The 22607-nt window shown below is 36.3% G+C and overlaps 1 long non-coding RNA gene across 1 annotated transcript; it reads left to right on the top strand.

The window, feature by feature from the left end:
• The first annotated feature begins 758 nt into the window (after nt 1-758).
• Nucleotides 759-22236, top strand: LOC116095373. Its single transcript, XR_004120577.1, has 4 exons — nt 759-864; nt 12050-12110; nt 19992-20088; nt 21788-22236. It is a non-coding gene; the product is annotated as an uncharacterized LOC116095373 (long non-coding RNA).
• The last annotated feature ends 371 nt before the right edge of the window (nt 22237-22607 follow it).

Here is a 22607-nt window from a genome sequence, read left to right as displayed (position 1 = left end):
AATTACTCACAGAAGCTATGGAAAGCTGTTGAGGCCAGGCATGTGTCATGAGTGTCCAACCCACATGACAGATTAGACAGGACATAATATAAAGCTTTAAACATAAAGCCTACATTGCCTTCAAAATCCCAAGATTTTGAGGATGTCAGAGGTATGGGATACTTTCCACAGAAAGCTGAAACAGGGAATGGAACCAGCACATGAGAAAAAGTGTGTTGCAGTCAGCAAAGATAAAATGTCTTGAAGATATGAAGCACATTAACATCAAACATGAAGATGTAGAGTAAAAAGTTTCCCAGCCAGATTTTGAGTCTTTCTCTGGTCCAGTGTTTCCTTACTATGCATTGTTTCCTCCCTTTTGGAATTGTAATATATATTGTATGCCATTGTATATTGGTAGTATGTGATCTGCTTTTATTATTTTGGTTTTAGAGAGGTTACAGTTACAGTCCTGAGTCTCGGAAAAGACTTTTGACTTTAGAATTTTAAATGAAATTAAGACTATTGTATACTGTCAGAGTTTTGAATTTGTAGTGAATGTATTTCTGCACTATGATGTGCCTACCAGCCTATGTGGGCCAGGAAGTAGAGTATGATGATGTGAAGGAAAATGGCCTCCATAGGATCATAGAGAACAGCACTATTCTGAGGGGTAGTTTTACTGGAGTAATTATGACATTGCTGGAAGAAGTGTGTCACAGTGTGAGTTTTAAGGCTACGAATGTTGAAGCCAGACCCAGTGTTGCTCTCTTTCTGCTGTTTGAAAATCTATTAGTAGAACCTTCATCTACCTATCAAATACCAGTCTGCCTATGTGTCACCATGATTTCTGCCATGATAGTGAAAGACTGAAGCTCTGAACCAGTAAGACAATCCAAATTAAATGTTTTCTTTTATAAGAGTTGGTCATGGGATCTCTTCACTGCACTATATACCCTAACTAAAACAGCAAGCAAATTGAATACTCCACTGTCTGATTTTTTTGAGTGTTCACCAAGACCTCCCTTTAAAAATATAAAAATTTTAAGTAATTGCCAAATTTTGCTGACAATTATTTATGGAATATTATATTTAAACACTCTAATATACACATTAAATCAGTTAATCTTTCATGTTTTTCAAAATGAAAAAATACTGAGATACATCCCTCCCCCCCCAAAAAAAAACCCTATGCATTAAGAATAAAATTTCCAATGAGAATAGGGATATAGAGAACATGATGATAGAAAAGATATGGAACATCAACTCTAGCATCATCTTAAATGGACAAAATTTAGTAGCCTCCCAATTATAAGCAGGAACAAGATAGGGCTATCGAGTGTCTTTACTTTTCTTCATTGTAAGACTTGAATTACTGAATAAATAAGCAAGATAAAAGAAGGAAATAAAAAGGGGCGCAAATAGGAAAAGAAGACTTTTTCAGCTGACACTATACTAAACTTAACAAATACCTATATGTAAATTTTGCTTTTATTCACTTAATGCAATTATAACCTTAGAGGCTTACTCCTGAATAAACTCATTCTTTCAAGGTCTATCTGAAGTCTGGTTGGCTGATTCAACTGACCTGTTTTGGCTCAAAATTCCTCTCCAAGATGACTGATTCAAACTGGATTCTCTCAACTTCTAACTGAATTGCTCTGTTGGCCTTGAGCTAACTCTAGAAATCTGTTCTAATATTTGGGCTCCTCATTCTCTGGTTTATTATATCTTCAACTTGTCTCTGTAAAACTGTCCCAGTAAAACCACCCCACTCTTCTTTCTGTGCTGCCTTCTTTTTTTGTTTGTTTTGTTTTGTTTTTATTAGATATTTTCTTTATTTACATGTCATATGATTTCTCCTTTCCCAGTTTCCCCACTAAAAAAATAAAACAAACAAACAAACAAACAAAAAACAACAACAAGAACAAATCCCTGTTGCCTCCCTCCTCTCCCTTCTTGCCACTCTACCCTCTCCCACTTATTAGCCCTGGCATTCCCCTACACTGGGGCATAGAACCTTCACAGGGCCAAGGGCCTCTCCTCCCATTGATGACTGACTTTGCAATCCTCTACTATACACATGCTGCCAGAGCAATCAGTCCTACCATGTGTACTCTTTGGTTGGTGGTTGAGTCCCTGGGAGCTCTGAGAGTTGACAAATGGGACCTCATAAAGTCGCAAAGCTTCTGTAAGGCAAAAGACACTGTCAATAGGACAAAAAGCAACCAACAAATTTGGAAAAGATCTTTACCAATCCTATATCTGATAGAGGACTAATACCCAATGTATACAAAGAACTCAGAGAACCAAATAACACCATTAAAAAATGGGGTACAGAGATGTGCTGCTTTCTTAAGTCTCCTCTTTCCTTTTCTATTCTCTTGTGAGCTGGGCTTATCCTACCTCTGACTCATTCTGTCAAATCTTTCTTTGATTAGTTTCTTTTTCTGGCTCTCCATTATATGCTACTTTCAAACTGGCTGCATCTAGGTCTTTGCATGATGTGATTGTTTGAATCTGTTTGGCTTAGAGAGTGGCACTATTAGGATGTTCAGCATTGTTGGAGGAAGTGTGTGACTATGGATGTGGGCTTTGCAACCCTCCTCCAAGCTACCTGGAAACCAGTCTTCTTAAGTTTGCCTTCAGAACAAGACATAGAACTCTCAGCAATCCCACAACCATGCCTGCCTGGAAGCTGCCATGTTTCTTGTCTTGATAATAATGGACTCAGAACCTGTAAGTCAGCCAAAATTTAATGTTGTTCTTTAAAAGAGTTGCCTTGGTCATGCATGGTCTTTTTATATCAATGGAAACTGTAACTAACAAAGGTGTGATTCCTTGCCAGAGTAAGGGATTACAATTCCTCTATACCAAAACATCCTTCAAAAAATATAAAATAATTCAACATTTTAAGCAATGTTGCAGGATACAAAATTAGTAAACCAAGATCAGTTCTGAGAGTCTCTCACCTCCCAGGTCTCTGGTACATTCTAGAGGGTCCCCCCTCCATCTACCTCCCATGGTTGCTTGTTTCCATTCTTTCTTCTGGCTCTCATGGGTTCAGTCCTGTTCTCCCTACCCAATACCTGATCATTTTCCCCTCTTTCCCTCCCTGTCTCCTTTCTGAGCCAGTTCCCTCCCTCTCTCACTGTTCCTATGACTGCTTTCTTCTCCCTTTCATGTGGGATTGAGCCATCCTCATGTGGGCCCTTCAGCTTGTTAACTTTCTTGAGTTCTGTGGAGTATATCCTGGGTATTCTGTACTCTTTTGGATGATATCCACCTTTTAATGAGTGCATACCATGCATGACTTTTGGGTCTGAGTTACCTCACTGAGGATGATATTTTCTAGTTCTTTCTATTTACCTGCAAGACTCATGATATCCTAGTTCTTAATAGGTGAGTAGTATTCCACTTTGTAAATGAACCATTTTTTCTATAACCAAACTTCTGTTGTGAGACACTTGGGTTGTTTTCAGCTATCCCAAATAAGGCCATTATGAACATAGTGAAACATGTGCCCCTGCGGCATGGTGAGGCATCTTTCTGGAATATGCCCAAGTGGTATGACTGAGTCTTCTGGTAGATTTATTTCCAGCTTTCTGAGGAACATCCAGATTGATTTCCAGAGTGATTTTACCAGTTTGCAATCCCATCAGTAATGGAGGAGTGTTCCTATTTCTCCACATTGTTGCCAAAATGTGCTGTCACCTGAGGTTTTGATCTTAGCCATTTTGATTGTTGTAAGGTGGCATCTCAGGGTCCTTTTGATTTGCCCTACAGTGTGGAGAGGGAACTTGTAAAGGCTACCTCCAGTAGAAAGACAGAGCATCAAGTGGAGGGATAGGATTGCCATCACACAATCAAAAACTCTGATCCAGAATTGTTCCTGTCTGAAAGAACTTCAGGAGAAAAACAGAGAAGAGCCTAGGGAAAAGAAGGTCCAGTGACACACCCAAATTGCTATTCAGGTCAAGAGGAGGCCTTAAGGCCTGAAACTATTACTGAAGCTTGGGTGTGCTCACAAAAAGGGGCCTATCATGACTGCCCTCCAAAAGACCCAACAAGCAGCTGAAGAAGGCAGAGGAGGAGGGTGACTTTATAAGAAGACCAGGAGTCTCAATGTATGTGGACCACTGAGATCTCTCAGGCACTGAGCCATCAACTAGGGGGGAGGATGTATGGGATGTGCAACAATCAGAGGGTGGACTATGAGCTAGGGGGTGGATAAAGTCTGGACTGTAAAAGAAAAATTAAATAAATAAATAAATAAATAATAAATTGGCATACACAGCACCAATGTACACACAGATACAGTTCCATGAGATAAAACTTATCAATGAAAATTAATGATCTCTACAATTAAAACTTTAAAACTATAAAAAAATAATATTGAGAAAGAAACAAAGTGACAAGATCTTGTATGCACATGGTTTCATAAAATTAACGTTGTGCAAATTACTAACTGATGTAATTGATTATAGATTCAATTCAGTCCCAATCAAAATCCCTATGATAATAATCAAATAAACAGAACAAAGAATCTTAAAATTATTATGAAAACAGCAACAAAAAGCCTTCGGTAGCCAAAGGAGAAAGGTATAAAGAATAATGCTGGAGGAATTGTCATATTGATGTTAAGTTTGCTACAGAACTGCAATGACAACCTGCTAGTGACACAAAAACCAACATATAGATTAATTAAGTCAACTAACTGCAGTATATCTATACTCAAGTCCATGTACTCACAGCCCCTTGATATTAGGCAAAAAGGACTAAATCACATACTGTATGAAACATAGCATGTTTAATGAATGGTATTGTGAAACTGGATGTCTTTGTTTAGAAGAATAAAACTAGAATTGTTTCCTTCACCCTGCACAAAATCAATTTCATATAGAGCAAGATCTTACTATAAACTCTGAAACTCTGACACCACTAGAAGAACATATAGAAAACAAATTACCACACATATATTCAACTGAATAGTTTCTAAATAACACTCCATTTCTATCAAGATTAGGGCTAAAAACCAATCCATCATGATAGTTAGTGAGTGGAAGCCAAAAACTGGAAGTGTTAAATATTAGCACTTATGTATGTAATTTATACCTGAGAGAATTAATATCTGGAATAGACAAACAAGCATCTAACCAGTGGTGTACCCTCTCCCTCTCTTTTTCTAGTTTCCTGGCTTTTGCAGGTAGTATTATTACATAAGAGAAAACATGAAGCATTCTAGTTTGTCTGGGTTCTAAGAACTGTATTTATACTTGTAGTAGTTTATGTTTATTGGGCTTTCTTTATTAGATATTTTTGCATAATTTATGCAGAATTAGCATAATTTTTGCAGTTTTATCCATGTATTTGCTTATTTCATTATTTTGGGTTCTTTATCAACTGAACTTCATTGATTATATGTAGCACATTTTGGTATTATTTACAGTTTATAGGCTTTTAGACTTCTTCCATTTCCTAGATCTTTGTGAATAATGCAACAATGAGAAGAGATGTACTCTATAACACAATGTAGTGATCTTTGGATATATGTTCAACAATGAAGTTAATGGATCATATCTTAGTAATGCTTCTAAATTTTAAAAGAACATCCATGCTTATATTCATAGTGTCTATACCAGGTTACAGTCCCATTATGAGTGAATAAGGATCCTTCTTTTTCATATCTGTGCCAGCCTTTGGTGTTATGAGAAGTAGAGTAAGTTTTATTAAATGGTATAGTCACTAGTATGTTTATCTTTCTATCATAGATGGCCCCATATGCTTACATATAGGTGCATTCCTAATTATATTTTATGTGATATAACATATCTATATAAGAAGATCTAAAGCTTGAGGGTCATATGAAAACAGAAATGTGAAAGTAGTTAAGGCTAGGAGTAATGTAAATATAAATATACATTGTTCTAGTATATGAAATTATCAAAGAATAAAGTACACTATAGTGAATTAACAAATAAAGAAATCCCAGTTAGCATAAGCTACTATACATCTAAATACAGTTCTCAGAAGAAATACAAAGGTCTAATAAAGCTTGGCAATAGAGACTCATATTAAAACTAGTTTGTTATACTATTGCAGGATATCTGATCACACTATAATACCCAAGATTATATATTGGAAAAAAATATATCTAGTTGTAGTGTGGCTCAGCAATAATACACACCTTTAATCAATGGGTGTTACAGGTTCTTTGATCACACTATGGGATTCTGTACTGAAAAAAAAAAAAAAACTAGAGGTTTTTAGTTGTGGTATTGCTCAGCTCTTAATCTAAGACCTTCCTGTTTATTGTAAACAAGATTAAATAAAGTCAACCATAGCTGGGCGGTGGTGGCACACGCCTTTAATCCCAGCACTTGGGAGGCAGAGGCAGGTGGATTTCTGAGTTCAAGGCCAGCCTGGTCTACAGAGTGAGTTCCATGACAGCCAGGGCAATCCAGAAAAACCCTGTTTCAAAAAACCAAAAAATAAAATAAAATAAAGTCAACCATAGGTCAGGAGGTGAAGCAAGGAACCAGTTGACAGGGACTGAACATAGCAAAAAGAAAACCATAGAGAATAAGTGGGAGTCAGGAGGATGAGTAGAGACACACACAGGAAATAGAAGGAAGGGACATTCAATTTGAAGAGATTTGAGATTCAGCTGAGGAGAAAGATTAGCTTGGTGCCTTTTTCTGCCTCTCTCAGCTATCAAGTTTCACCCCAGCATTTGACTCCCATGTCATTACTGGAAAAGTTGAAAGTTTGATATTTTGTTTAAGATTACATAATTCCATCTCTCCCCTAGTCAGAGTGGCTGTCATCAAGAAATCATGATGATTCTGACATAATGTACTTTAATTGATACTGAAAATTTAACATTTTTAGAGTTTTTGCTACATTATGACACAGAGAACTTGGAATTCTATATTTTCTCAATCAGTAAATTCCAAATATTTATTTAAAAGCATGATTTGTTCCTGTTTTGATTTACAATCTCTTAATCCCTTTAAATCTTAGCTTAGTTCTTAAATTTGTATAATGATAATTTTTAATGTAATGTGTGTTTTATCTCAAATTTCTGAATTTTGTATGGAAGAATAATAAAGAAATGATTGCACTATAGCAGAGATCTGAGAAATCAGCTTCAGATAAACTTCATGAGAACAGTGCTGAGCCTAGCTAATGATTTGTCTGTTTTCTTAGTGCTCACTCAAATCACAGAAGTTAAGCTCACTTGGAGAAATATGGTTCATGTAGTACCTTATGCTACACTGTTCACTTGTAATTTGGTTAACAACAACAACAACAACAACAACAAACAATCTTATATCTCATTTTCTTTGCCACAAGCCTTACAAGTTTACTAAAGAGTTGCCAAGATCTGTCTTTCACTCCCAGTCACTCCCAGTATGTATATTTTCAACTAAAACTCACCTGAGCCTAACAAGTCTGGATATGTAACACAGTAGCAACTGTGTCTCTCATATTTCTATCTAGAGTTGCAAATGGTGGTGGAGGTGGCATGGGAAGGAATCTGATGACAGAAAAAAATTACTGTAGCTTTTGCAGTTTGTCATTAAGAGGTTGCAGAAGATGCCAGGCCAGAAGCACAGCAGCAGCTTAGAACTGCAGATGGAAAGGCTTAATGCCAGGGATTTATCACCACATGTGTATCTCCCATAGAAAAGTCAGTTTAATATAAAGGACACTAAGAATAACCATCTTTCTGACAAAATACTGTGCAAAATACCATGGTGCATATGTGGCATGAATAGCTATCTCCTGGTGTCTGGAGATGTTTGATAGAATTGTATCATAACAAATAAGCAACATTCTACTATTTTTAAGATGGGAAGAAAATATGTAATCAGACACCACATACTTCTAAATGCTTGGCACTGTGGATGTGTATATAATGTTGATTTTTCTGAGTATATTCCATAGTCAGAACAGCTATAGCTGAAAAAGAATGGTAGGAAATCAATCTAACTAGTATACTGGCTTCTGTAAAATGAGCTGTGTCAAATGCCAGCATAGCTGAGAATTCAGGCTGATAAAATTGTTCTTTGTAATCACAGTGAAAACAGAAGAGAAGGATTTTGTTTTTAAATGACAAAATTGAGATCCTCCATGATTACTCTCTAATTCAACCCCTTGCAAGGAAAATTACAATTTAGCTTAATAGTCAGTGATTCTCCCAGCTTACAAATTTTGTTGCAAAATAAGCTTTCAAGGTTTATTTTCAGAGGGATTTATGCCAAGAGATTTATCAGTGTGCTCCATTCATTTTTTAACATCAATGGACATCTGTGTAGCTTTAGTAAACAGGGTTAGAAGAGCTAGCATAATTATCATAGCTGTTTCTTAGGCATGTCTAGTGCTCTTTCAGTATGTTCATTCTTTCAGGATACCCAAACAATTACTTTGCTACACTCTGTGCTCAGCTACAGAACTAGATTACAGTCATCTGAATTCTTGCTTTGTAGCTATTGTTAGATGAACCTATTCCTGGAAGGCTTATGATCAGGCTATGTGTTATAGTCAGGTGAGCTGTTTCTTCTACACTCCAAGACCTTAACGTAGCTACAGTTCTATAGCCTAATTCCTCCTTCTGTTGACAAGACACTTTGGGATTAAGATATCTTTAAGATCTAAACTGAACTGTGCGATGTTATAGTGGAAAGAAATTTTAATGAGATACACATATTAATCACTGTTCATGTTAAAAATGAAGTCCTAAGACAATTTCAATGATGGTGTCATGGTTGGTTTTAATCAGTCTAACCCAGGTACCTGTATTGCTGGTAGTGCTATGAAACCAATGATAATGCATTACCAAATGTCCTCTCAGGATAGCAGCTATAGACTTACCCTATAGTACCCTAAAAACAGCCTGTCAAAAATAAAACAAAGAGCTAAGAATCCTTATGGCAAATTTAACTGAGAAATACCTGTTTTCTGCATCAAGGGAATTTCCTGATAAATGTTTTGTGGAATTTGAAAGTCATTCCAAAATTAGTTTCAAAGAACTGACTGCAAATGACAGTGCCCAAATGTTTTTTTTCCTTTTACTCTTTCTCCCTGTCATTGCCGACTCAGAGGATTAAGAAAATCTAATGCTGAAAGGACTAGTCTTGTGAGATGTGAAAATAATTATATGCTCTGCCTGAACTGATGGGCAGAGAAACATACGACACAGACTCTACAAAGCACGTCAATTCAAATCCACATATTTTCTCTTTCTACTTTCCACTGATTGGGGAAACAGTGACTGGAAAACAAAAACATCACCCTTCAGCAAGGAAATTTGAAAATTGGACAGTTGACACAACTTCTCCAATTTTAATGTAAAATAAATGAAAAGTGAACTTATCCCTTATTGTGAGTATTTGGGTAGATAATAGAAATAGTTTTACAAAACCAACCATCAATAATATCACTATAAAAATTCTATTTCATTAAGAAACGAGCATTAATCATACAAATATATAGAGTCAATTTGACTTATAAAATGACTTTAGAGTTCGAATGCATGAAATGAATCTAGTTTTTCATTGACTTCAATTCTAAAATTCAGCTTGAGTTTCCATTAAAGAAGTATCCAATAATGAAAATTAGAAACATGTTTAAATGGCTAAGCTTTCATAGATTAGTGGACACTTTTTTATAGGAACTAGTTAAGTAAATTTTTCATCTATTCACAATATTCTGATATCTCATCCTGGGCTGTTATGTGTAATAAACTGAAGGCTTCATTCTTTGTATCCAGGTATTTATTTCTCTTCTCATTTATACAAATAAATAAACAGTAGATAAGAAGTTTTAAAAGGTATTTTGATGTGAGTAACAAATGTTTTGGTAAATCTAATTTTATTATTTTTCCTACTGATTGGGCAGAATATATTAATTCTAGTGAAAAAGTAGGAGAATTCATTAAGGTGTTGAAATTGATATGATAATGCCTCTAACCACATAGAAAACTTTCTCATAGTCTTTTAGGAAAAATAATGTGCAGTTTATATAGTTGACCATTAACTATTATTAAACGTATTACTTATATGAATCTCTTGCACTGATGATATTTCAGTTCTTTCATGTTATTAACTAACATAGGTGTTCTAAAGACTATTACTGCAGCAAATAAAAACACAATCTTTTTTACATAGTTTAAATGCTTTAATATTTAGGTATTTTCTAAATTGTGAAGTGTTTAAAGTTAGTACATGTGACTATGCAAATCTTATTATTGCTAAATATAAAATGAAAAAGAAGTAACAATGAATACATACTTTCAAAGGCTATAAAATTATCGTGAGAATTACAATAAGCACCAATATCTTATTTCTCTTGGGTTTGAATTCCATCATTCCTCTCTCATTTTTCCTCCCTCTCTCTCCTTTTCTTGCTTTCTTCTTCATTGTTCTCATTTACTTTCATATTCTGAGTACGGATGATACTTTAAACTTTACTAGGATTATTACACAAGACAATTCAGTGTTATCTACATGCCACTCATGTAGCAGATCTTTATTTTTCTTGAATAAAATACTCACTGAAGCCCAATGATGCATGCTATATCATTATTTTGTCAAAAAGCCATTTTTAATACTAAAAGATTGGGTTATATTACAATGCAGAAGGGGGAATAACCAGTACCAGTTGTATAGTAGCATAGATCTTCAAAATATAGAAAAAGCAAAGGGATCTCATATTTTTATGTTTTATATTTTTGCAATGCTACAATTGAACCTTCAGTCTTGTACATGTTGTCAAACACTGTACTACTGAGCTAGTTCTCTCACCAAGAAACAGTGATTTTATTAATATAAGATAAATGACAAAAGTGTAAAACTACCTTAAGAGAATATAATGAATAAAATCTGTAACACAAAAAGATAGTGTGAATTCAAGAACTTTGACTGAAAATGCTTTGTATAAATTTATAGTTCAAACAGAAATAAATATTTGACAAATTTTAAAATACTGTTCAAAAGCAGTTACCAGTATCATACTTTATAAAGAAAATGTTCCTGTAATAAATAGGTATTTCTCTACTAAGGAATATAGCTGAATTATTTTCTCCAGTGGATTTCTTCCCTGTATTGTTTGCTATTAAAATCAGCACCACTTTTAACTTAATTCTCTCATTGTGAATTAAAGAAATTGTGACTGAAATGTAACATAATATTTTCTGGATAAAGTGGCTGAATTATTGCTACAGTTCCTAACAGTGATTGCATGTTTTGTTTTCTAAAGATGTAGAAGCCCTATTGCTTCTTTTTTGTTCTGTGTGTGTGTGTGTGTGTGTGTGTGTGTGTGTGTGTGTGTGTGTGTGTGTGTGTATGAGTATGTGCATTCACCCATGTACCACAGCATGTGTGTTGATGTAAGAGAATGATTTTATGGGATTGGTTCTCTATTTTACCATGTGGATCTGGAGGGTGGAACATTAGTTACTGTGCTATATTACTAGTACCATTTTATCTTCTAGTGATTACAAATCAGAGATGTTAGAATAAGTTCTCCCTACTTCCAGCTATAAACATGGAAAGTGGAAATTCATAAGCAATTTCTATACAAGGAGGCATACTTTGAGTTGATGCAAATAGTGCATGGAACAGAAGGAACATTTGACAAGTGGAGAAAACACTAGCTAGATAATGATGACACTTAGAAGTAGAGCATCCCTCTTTTACAAAGGAGCACTTCAGTTTGAGAGAATAAAAGTGTTTGTAGGACTTTCTCATGAGTGTGATGTCTAACAAGTATAAGCTTTCAAACCATCACCAAAGACTTAAATTGGATTGAAGTCCAAGTTTTCTTAGGGGGTGGGGAAAGTATTTTCTTGAAAAGAAGCAGGGGAAGGGAGAATGGTGGGTAGGGAGATTCCAGAGGGGAAACCAGGAAAGGGGATAACATTTGAAATGTAAATAAATAAAATATACAATATAAAAAAGAAAAGAAGCCAGACAAATTATCCCTTGATAAACTGAAGAAAATTAATTGACTTCTATCTTCTGCAGCAGGGGTTAGTAATTGTGCTTTTTTCCTTTATATCCTTTAGGAAAATCCTAGTGTCATACTTTATGGGGGATATTGCTGAGTGTCAACCAACAACTGACACAGTGAGTACTCATACAAGTATGGAGCTTGACTGAGGAATATTTTTATACAAAAAGGCAATAAATATATCACCCTATCAATAATGTCTGTGCTGTTCTTTTGAGTATAACAGAAATGAACATGAGTCTAGTCTGAAATCTTCAGAAATGAATTTGTCTAGGATGTAAAATAGTAACACCGCATCTCTGGCATACATCACAGTTACTGACACACCTAACGAAATTTGGAATGAAATATTGTTATCAGCTTATTCCTCCCAGATTGAGTTGTGTCCCTAGGTAAATATTCTTTGTTGTTCTGAACAACACAGGGGTCAGCAGCTTCTGTCCATAGATTTGGTACAAATATCTGCATCTGACTCTTTCAGCTGCTTTTTGGGTCTTCTGGAGGGCAGTCATGCTAGGCCCCTTTTTATGAGAGCTCAACAGCCTCAGTAATAGTGTCAGGCCTTGGAAACTACCCTTGAGCTGGATCTCACTTTGGGCCTATCAATGGTCTTTCTTTTCCTCAGGCTTCTCTCCATTTCCATCCCTGTAATTCTTTCAGATGGGAACAATTATGGTTAAGATTTGTGACGGTGGGGTGGTCCCCCTCTCCCTCATTTGATGCCCTGTCTTCCTGCTGGAGATGGGCTCTATAAGTTCCCTCTCCCTACTGTCACGAATTTCATCTGAAGTCCCACCGTTTGAGTTCTGAGAGTCTTTTACCTCCAAGGTCTCTGGCCTTCTGTAGGGTCCCCCCAACCTCTTATCTCATGAAGTTGCCTGTTTCCATTCTTTCTGCTGGCCCTCAGGGCTTCAATTTTTGTCCCTCACCCAATACCAGAACACGTTCCCCTCTCCCCTCCACTCCCTCCTTTTCATGCTGTCCACTTTCCCTTCTTACTTGAGATTGCTTTTTTCTCCCTCTCAATTGGGACTGAGGCATTCTCACTTGGGCACTTGTTGACCAGTTTGAGTTCTGTGGACTGTATCTTGGGTATTCTGCACGGTGGAAGGGCTAATATCCACTTATTAGTGAACACATGCCATACTTCTAAACAGGCCCACAAATTCCTTCTCAATATCTAGTCTTTGGTATGAAGGGAGGTTGAAGCATTCAAGAACCCTCCATAAAGTAGGTTTAGAGAAAAATGTAAGCCTACAAATACACATCAATGCCAACAGTTATTGAAAACTAGGCTTGATTTTTATATATAAACTGAGATTATACATTCTTAATAGTGCATTTCCACAAATGGCATCATTTGACCATTATAGGCAGGACATCCACTGACATCTATCCACATTTGCTAATCTCTAGATAGATGGCAGTTGACCCTACTTCAATCACATCAGTTTTAGTGCATGTGGATATTTTCTAAACTTATTTATAGATTTGTAATTGAGGGTAAGATTTCCCCTACTTATATTTTACTTCTAGAAAAAAAAATCACCTATCATTACAATAAGCATTTTTAAAGTTAAACTGTTATAAAAGGCCATTTTTCACTTCCAACTAGATTTTGCAAGGTGATGTGCAGCAGACTGGAGCTTGAGCAAACTGACCCCCCTCCTCACATCCCACCAACCTCCAACAACTCCCTCTTATCCCTGAGTATGAATGGATATCTGAGTTGAAGAATGATTCATTTTCTGACTGGATCTCTGGAAAAGGCCTCCATGATTCATGCTGCCCCCAGAGGCCATGTTGAAGCCCTAGATTCTTGTAGATACCTGTGGTCCTGGTTGTTCCTGGATGCTTTGTTGAAGTCTGACACCCATGCTATCATGGAAGGCAAGTTAGATATCGTTATTCTGTGCTTCCTCAGGAGGCCATGTTACTGTCTCTGGTCCTGTTTAGTGCTAAAGGCCATGTTGATGTGTGTGGCCTTTACTAACATCTATGACAATGTTGATGCCTATGGGCCATTCTGCCACCAAAATCCTTGTTGGAGCCTGTCATCCTGCTATATCCAGGAGTGTCAATGTCTGTGACCTGTGTACCACAAAAGGTTATATTGTTGTGCAAGTGGTCTGTGACCCTGCCTGAAGCCATATTGATATTCATGTTTTGTGCTGCTGCCAAGGACCACCTTTGAGTCCATATTTCTACTATAACAAAGATAGGCATTACCTTTGAGCAAAAGGCTAGAAAAGCTTTTTCCAAGAAAATGGATCCAAGGAACAAGCTGAAATAGCCATTCTAATATCTAATAAAATAAATTGTCAACCACAAAATAATCAAAAGAGATGTGGAAGAAAACTTGAAACTCAAATGAAAAATCAACCAAAATGACAGCATAGTTCTGAACACCTATGACCTAAGCGCAAAGGAACCCACATTTTTGTTTTATTGTTGTTGTTGTTTAATTTTATATTTTTTACTTCTTCATTTTATATCCTGCTCATTGTCCCATTCCTGTATCCCCCTCCCACAATCCTTCCCCCATCCCTACTCCCTTTCTTCTCTTAGCAGGTGGGGGCCCCCTGGGTCTCCCCTTCCATGGCCCTGCAAGTATCTGAGAGTCTAGACATTTTCTCTTCCTCTGAGGCCAGACAAGGCACTCTACCCAGACAAACATATTTACAAGCCAAAGCTTTTGGGATAGTTCCCTCTTCAAGTTATCTCTATTCAGGACTGACATGAAGACCAAGCTGCACTTCTGCTACACATATGTGGGGAGGCCTAGGTTCAGCCCATGTATGCTCTTTGGTTTGTGGTTCAGACTCTGAGAGTCACTTTGGTGAAAGTAGGGTGTTCAAATCCCCCACTATTAATGTGTAGGGTTTGATGTGTGTTTTTAGCTTTTAGTAGTATTTCTTTTCAAATCTGAGATCTCAGGAAGACCAGCAGAGTCAACTAACCTTGGGACTCACATTAGAAAAAAATATTACTAAAGCTTAAAACACATATAAGACCCTACAAATTAATAATGGGAAACTTGAACATCATACTCTCACCAACTGACAGATTACTGAGACAGAAATGAAACAAAGATATAATGAATATAACAGAGACTATGAATAAAATGGACCTAGCAGACATCTTCAGAACATTTCACCTAAACACAAAAGATTATACCTTCTTTCAGGACCTCATGAAAACTTTTCTAAAACTTACCATTACTCAGTCACAAAGACAGCCTGAACAGGTAAAAGACACTTGAAATAACCCCTTATATCCTATCAGATCACATGGATTAAAGGTAAATTTCAACAACAGAAACAATAGAAGCCTACATGCTCATGGAAACTGAAAATCACTATCCAATGACCACTGGGTCAGGGAGGAAATAAAGAAAAAAAAAAAAACTTTCTAGAAGTCAATAAAAATGAAGGCACAAAAAAATTGAAGGCTCAATATACCCAAACTTATGGGACACAAAGAAAGCAGTGCTAAGAGGAAAGTTCATAGCACTAAATGCATTCATAAATAAATTGGAGAGTTCTCATAGTGAAATTTAAATGTTCACCTGAAAGCCCTAGGGAAAAAAAAGAAGCACACACACCCAAGAAGAGTAGTTGGCAGAAAATAATCAAACTTCAGGCTGAAATCAATAAATTAGAAACAAAGAATCCAAAAAACCAAGAGTTTGTTCTTTGAGGAACTCAACAAGATAAATAACCCTTATCCAAATTAACTAAGAGGAAGAGAGACACTACCCAAATTAACAAAAGCAGGAATGAACAGAGAGACATAATTATGGACACTGAGGAAATTCAAAAGCCTGCATTCCACAAAACTAGAAAATCTAGTAAAATGGATGATTTTCTAGACAGATATTGTGTACCAAAGTTAAATCAAAATCAAATAAACTATATAGTCATATAATCCCTAAGGAAATAGAAACAGTCTTTCAAAGTTTTCTAACAACAACAACAAAGCCTATAGCATAGAATTCTATGGGACATTATTTTATTATTATTATTATTATTATTATTATTATTATTATTAATTATTTTATTTATTTACATTCCAGGTATTACCCTTCATTCCAGTCCCCCCCCCCACAGTTTCTCATCTCATTCTCCTTCCCACTTGCCTCTGGTGTACTGACCCAGCTCTCCCCTGCCTATCCCCTGCCCTGGGGCTTCAAGTGTCTCGATGGTTAGGCATATCTTCTTACACTGAGGCCAGACCAAACAGTCTTCTACTATATATGTGCCAGGGGTCTGGGGCCAGACTGTGTGTACTCCTGGTTGATAACTCAGTCCCCGGGAGCTCCCAGGGGTCTGCCCTAGTTGAGACTGTTGGTCTTCCTATGGAGTTGCTCCCATACTTCAGTCCAATCATAAGGTGTATCTGCATCTGTCTCATTCAGCGTCTTGTAGGGCCTCTCAGAGGAGAGCCAATCTAGGCTCCTGTCTGTAATCACATCATAACATCAGTAATGGTATCAGACTTTGATGAACCCCAGCCTATGAGATGGATCCCAAGGTGGGCTGGTCACTACATTTTTGTCCCTGCATTTTTTGTTGTTGTTTTGTTTTGTTTTGTTTTTTGAGACAGGGTTTCTTTGTATAGCTCTGGCTATCCTGGAACTCACTCTGTAGATCAGGCTGACCTCCAACTTAGAAATCCACCTGCCTCTGCCTCCTAAGTGCTGGGATTAAAAGTATATGCCACCACTGCCTAGCCTGCATTTCTTTTAGCCAGGAACAATTCTATGTCAGAAAGTTTGACTGTATTGATATCCTGTTCATCCACTTGGTGCCCTGTCTGTATACTGGAGGTGGATTCTTTGAGTTCCCTCTCCTCTTTGTTGGGCAATTTGGCTAAAGTTACATGCATAGAGCCCTGGGAGTCTCTCACATCCCAGATCTCTGGGTGATTCTAGAGGGTCTGCCCACCTCTCACACCTAGAAGCTACATAATTACATTCATTCTCTCAGCCCTTTTCACAGAGGAACATTACTTTAGCTACCATCTAATAGTCCCACAGTTTAGCCACATTGACTTTAACCTAGAGAAACATAACTTGATCATTCCTGTTCTGGCCTTGTGTGCAGCTTGTCCCATGGTCCGTTTGGAGAATGTGTAGATGACTACTTTAATGATGGAATAGATCTCCTTTATAATTTTTTCCTAGTTTTATTTACACATACTTATATTAATTGCCTTTCCATTTGTTTCCTTCAACCAATAAAATCCTGTCCCTTCCATATATCTCTCAATTTCATGGCCTTAATTTCTCTGAGTATTATTATTAAATAAAGACATACAAATACAAAAATAATAAAATATGGTATAAAGAGTCCATATAGGGTTTCCTATGTGTATATGATTTTAGGGCTGATCACATGGTACCAGATATGTAAATAGAAGGATCATTCCTGCGAAAGATTAATTCTCCTTTCCTCTTCAGTGTTTAGTCTCCTGTAGTACTTTTGCCAAGGATGAAGTATCATGACATTTCCAATTACCTCTTTAGCATGTTTATTGAAATATCCATTGTTTAACTTTTTTTAGAAAGCCATATTATTGCACTATCATGGGTATACTTTCTCTGTCACTTATAGAAAATAAAACTGCACAGCTGATTTTCTGGTCCACTGGCTCTTATAATCTTTTGGCTTTCACTCCACAGTGATCATTGGGCTTTGCATATATAAGTTGTGTTACAGCCATACATAATTGGGACTAGACAACCTACAATTACTCAATTTCCGTATTTTTCCCAGTTTGTTTGTTTTTTTTTGTTTGTTTTTGTTGTTGTTGTTGTTTTTTAAATGTATCAGCCTTTTACAAAGAGAAGATACTTTGATGAGCGTGATATAACTGTACTTTTCTATGGGTATAATGCCTTTGGAATGCCTTGAGGGATTATGCTGGCCTTAGAAAGGTAGTAATAGGTTCTATTCCACGATCTGTGACCACAATGACCCAAGCAAATTGGCTAGGTTTCTTGGTATCAGCATAATGGCCCTCTTGTTGAGTTTTCCCTTAGTAAAATTACACAATTGCTTGTTACTACCAAACTCCTAAAACCATTATTGTACCTTTAGGGATAACTTGCCATGTTAAGTCATTATTGTAGTTCATTGCATCAGAACTCCGTAAGACTGTTAATTGCCCTCCCTTGCATCCTACATAACACCTTTTGATATTATGAAAGCTAGATTGGGGCTTGCTTACAGTTTGGAAGCTTAGTTCATGATCATCACAGTGGGGATCATGACAGCAGCCAAGCAAACATCATGTTGGGGCAGTAGATGAGCGCTTAAGCACAAGTGATTTTCAGGTGATCTGAAGACAAGTGGCAGATAGGGTAAGACTGAGCCTTGCATGAGCTTATAAAACTTCATAGCTCATTTCTAGTCAAATACTTCTAACAAAGTCACACTTTCAATCAAACAAACAAAAACAACAAAAAATGAGACCACATAGCAAATAAGAACCAAACATTCAAATTCATGAGCCAATGACCATCATTCTCATTCAAATCACCACACATACACACTTGTACATATTTATTTGAGATAAATATTATTGTTCAAGCCATTTTCCAACATCCTTGGTGATAATTTGACCTCCTTTGTCCTTTTTATTATGCTCCTCATTAACTCTCCAACTGTTTTCCTTATGTCTACCTTCATATAAACTGTGTACTATTACTCCAATGACGACCCCCTGCCATATACTACACAACCACACATTTTCCCTTTGTTTCTTCCTTCCTTCTTTCCTTCCTTCTTTCCTTCCTTCTTTTCCTCCTCCCTCCCTTCCTTTCTTTTTCTTCATTCCTTCCTTCCTTTCTTCTTTTCTTCCTTTCTTTTTCCCTCTTTCTCCCTTTCTTTCTCTTTTTTATTTTCTCTTCCTTTTTTTCCTTTCCTGATTTCTGTTATATACTCATCTGAATATTAGGAGGTAGAAACCACAAATGATAGAGAGCATGTGATATTTGTACTTTATGAGGTATAATATTTTCTAGTTCCATTGGTTTATCAGCAAATTCAATAATTATATTTTCTTTTTAGCTAAATACATAAGATCTTGTAAGGTATATGTACCACATATTTGTTATATATTTATTTGTTGAAGGACATTTAGGCTCTTTCCATTTCCTACCTCTTGTGAATAGAGTGTCAGTGAACACTGCTGAGCTAGTATTATGTAGGAAGATGTACAATCCTTTGGACATATGCCAAGAATTAGTATTGTTTCATAAATTAGATTTATTTTAGACTCTTGATAATACTCTACTCTGATTTCCAGAGTACCAATTTCTATTCCTTCCAGCTGTCCTGGAGGTTTCTTTCCCCTTTCTGCATATCCTTGTCAGCATTGTTCTCAATTGTTTCCTTAATTTATCCATTCTGCCTAGGGTGAAATGAAACCTCAAGTATGCCCTGATTTGCATTTCCTTATTTGGTAATGTGAACTTTATTTTTCTTTCCATAGAATCATCTTTAAGATTTATTGTGGGTTTATTAAAATATTTTCTTTGTTTTTATTCTATTATTTTTTACTGTGAATTTCATTACTTTTATCTACTCATTTTTAGTTTAGTTTGTTCTACTTTTCTAAATTCTTGAGTTGTATTATTAAGTCAGTTTTAGTGTTTCTTATTCTGATTTTTTCAAACATAGTCACTGAGAACTATGAATTTAGGTCAGCTATAGAAAGGTGTGTGTCTTTGTCTCCTAGTGCTTGATTTAGTTCTTCAGTCTTGTTTTGTGTCTACAGCATATAAAGGGACCTTAGTTCCATAGTTCCAACTCCTGCCACAGATCTTCCTTCAGGCTATTCCATACTCTGAGTGTATTGGGATTGGAGGGTATAAGCACCTTGGTGGTTCCAACTCATGTCATCTGAATACAATATTTTTCTTCAAAGTTTTCAGCTACTAAGATCACTGACAGTTCCTATTCTATTTGTTCCTATGGTGCTGGTGTCTGCAGGTGGAAGCACTTTCTGCCTACTTCATGCTACCGTGACCTTGTCTTTGATATATTGTTTATCACCTCTCTTCAGACTCTCCCATGGAAGCAATACCAGGTATAATAACTTTATTGTTCCTTTCTTTGTTGATTTTTTTTATTTTCTTGTAAAAATAATTTTGTAATATCCTGACTATCTTCTTTCACTGTGTTTTAGAGATAAGGTTTTTCATCTGTCCTCTTAACTGGAAAGTACCTCATTATTATTTTCCAAATTAATCATAAAGAATGAGACTATATTTAATTCCAAGTATAGCTACATGATAAGATCAACATATTTTTAACTGCAAAATCATTATGCCTAGCTTCAATTATCATTAAAAATTTTAGTGGTCCATTCTCTCTCTTGCTCTGGGAAACCTGATGTGTTGTCCTGTCTCTTATACATTAATAATTTGCTGCTGTGGTTGTTAAGAAACCCTTTTTCAGCATTATTCTTTCTTATCCACTCAGACAACTATTCCACAAACATTCCATAGTTTATGATACAGTAGCATGTTTTTCTCTACCCTACAATAGGAACTAAATATTTAATCATCAATTTAAGAGGTCACTAAACTTATGAAAGAAAACAAAGTGTAAGAATATAAAGTGGATTTTTCTCTTTAAAAATCAGTGTTATAAAAGGTATATAAAGAAAGTATTCAAGGACCACAGAAAAGATGAGAGAGAGAGAAAAAGAGCGAGAGCAGGAGAGAGAAAGAAAGAGAGAGAGAGAGAGTGTTACATCTGTTAGAAATGTTAAGAATGTAGCTGTATTAGTTATTAGTCATGGTTCTTTGTAGCCCGCACAGTCATCTTGCCAACAAGAAGAAGACATGCGGACACTAGGATCCTTCTACAACAACGTTTACTGCCCTCTCCCAGAGGGAAAAAGGGTCGAGCCAATAATCCACAATGCTTATATACACCACAGTGCGGCGTGTCCACCCATGATTGGCTGTTCGCTCATTACCCCACGTGACGCCCTGTGACTTGGCATCTTTTCATTCTACGCACATGCGCAAACAGTTCTCTACACACATGCGCAAACAGTTGTTTACCAGGAGTTACAGCGGAAGTAGGCGCCATCTTGTCATGGTGAATGCTTCTCCCACTCTCCACAGTTCTTTAACTGAACTTGTAGAATAAATAGAAAATTTTGAGAGTGGCTCTAAGGCTGTGGTCATGCTAGTCCAACCATGGCTGTATTTATATAGTAAGTTCTGAATACAGAAGTTTTTCAGTCAAGAAAGGTCAGTAGTATGGAGATCCTTATGCCTATAGATCTCTAAGGTATCTACAAATGTTAAGCACACAAGATTTCCATCTCAAAGAAATGGACATGTAATCTGTTCTTACATCTAGAAAGCTGAGAATTAGAGGCAACAAATAGTTTAGCAATTTGTGTTATCTCTTGGTCCAAGCAATATCAAGCTCTCACAACCAGAACCAGAGGTGTCTAATAACCCAAATGATCCCTGTGCTGTATCATATGACTGAGACCAAATCAGAGCCTTCCTTAGATCCTTAACGTAATGCAGGAGACCTATCTCAAGAACACACCTTCTTGAAAGAAATGACATGTGGGTTGAATCTCAATGCAATTTAACTTTCTTGTACAATGGGATTGTGCTAATGAGAGGAAAAAATTTTCCATGTTATATTGTATTTAATTAAACCCTATAATAAACTGCCTGGCTTCAGACTCTCTAGAAATTTTGATAGAGTTAAACAATGTTAATCTGAACTGAGATTTCATTTTTACATTTCTGCAGATAATTTTGCTACCTGCTGTGACATCTGGAGAGACTTCCTCACACAAAGCAAGATGTCTTAGTTGGTGGTCACCATACACTTGGATCCCAAAGAAGGAGGTTTTAATGCCAATGAAGGAATGAGCTAGCCATGATGAGTCTGGGATATCAGGCAAAGAATAAAATCTTTCTTCTCTCATGTTCTTTATATAGGTTGCCCGCAGGTGTGGTCCATATTTAAGGTGGATCATTCCCTGTAAATAATCTTATCTAGAATAATCCCTTACAGGTATGTCCAGATTCTTAGCATTTAGTTCATTCTAGATATAGTCACATTGCCTATATCCATGAACACCATTGCAGCAGTCTTTAAAATATTCCACAAGATGACTGATTTTTTTCTCCTCATTATCATTTTTTTTGTAACTCTAAGCTTGCCCCAACTTATATAAATTTTTATCATTTCCAAATTTGTTATATCTCATCTTTGTTGATAACTTCATAACTGGGACCTAATCATTGACTAGGAAGTAATATTTAAAATATGTGTTAAAAGAATGTATATATTTTTCATTATTGTATTATATTAACATACCAAAGTATGGCATAAACCATGAGATCAACTCTAATATGATGACAGATACTACATTTCACAAGTAACAGAACCACTGGGCCTTTACTGAAGGATCATATAAAGCAAAATCCTACAGTATTAATATTTTTAACACATTGAAAGTAATTTTTTCTTAACTATAATCTAGTCATGGTTCTCCTTCTCACTTTTCCTGCCATTTCCCCACACTTTCAACTCCTCACCTTCCTTCTGTTTCTCTTTAGAAAA

This window comes from Mastomys coucha, unplaced genomic scaffold, assembly GCF_008632895.1.
Source record: "Mastomys coucha isolate ucsf_1 unplaced genomic scaffold, UCSF_Mcou_1 pScaffold18, whole genome shotgun sequence".
Classification (NCBI taxonomy): domain Eukaryota; kingdom Metazoa; phylum Chordata; class Mammalia; order Rodentia; family Muridae; genus Mastomys; species Mastomys coucha.
Note: the sequence above shows the minus strand (reverse complement) of the source record. Positions and strands in the feature narration are given on the sequence as shown.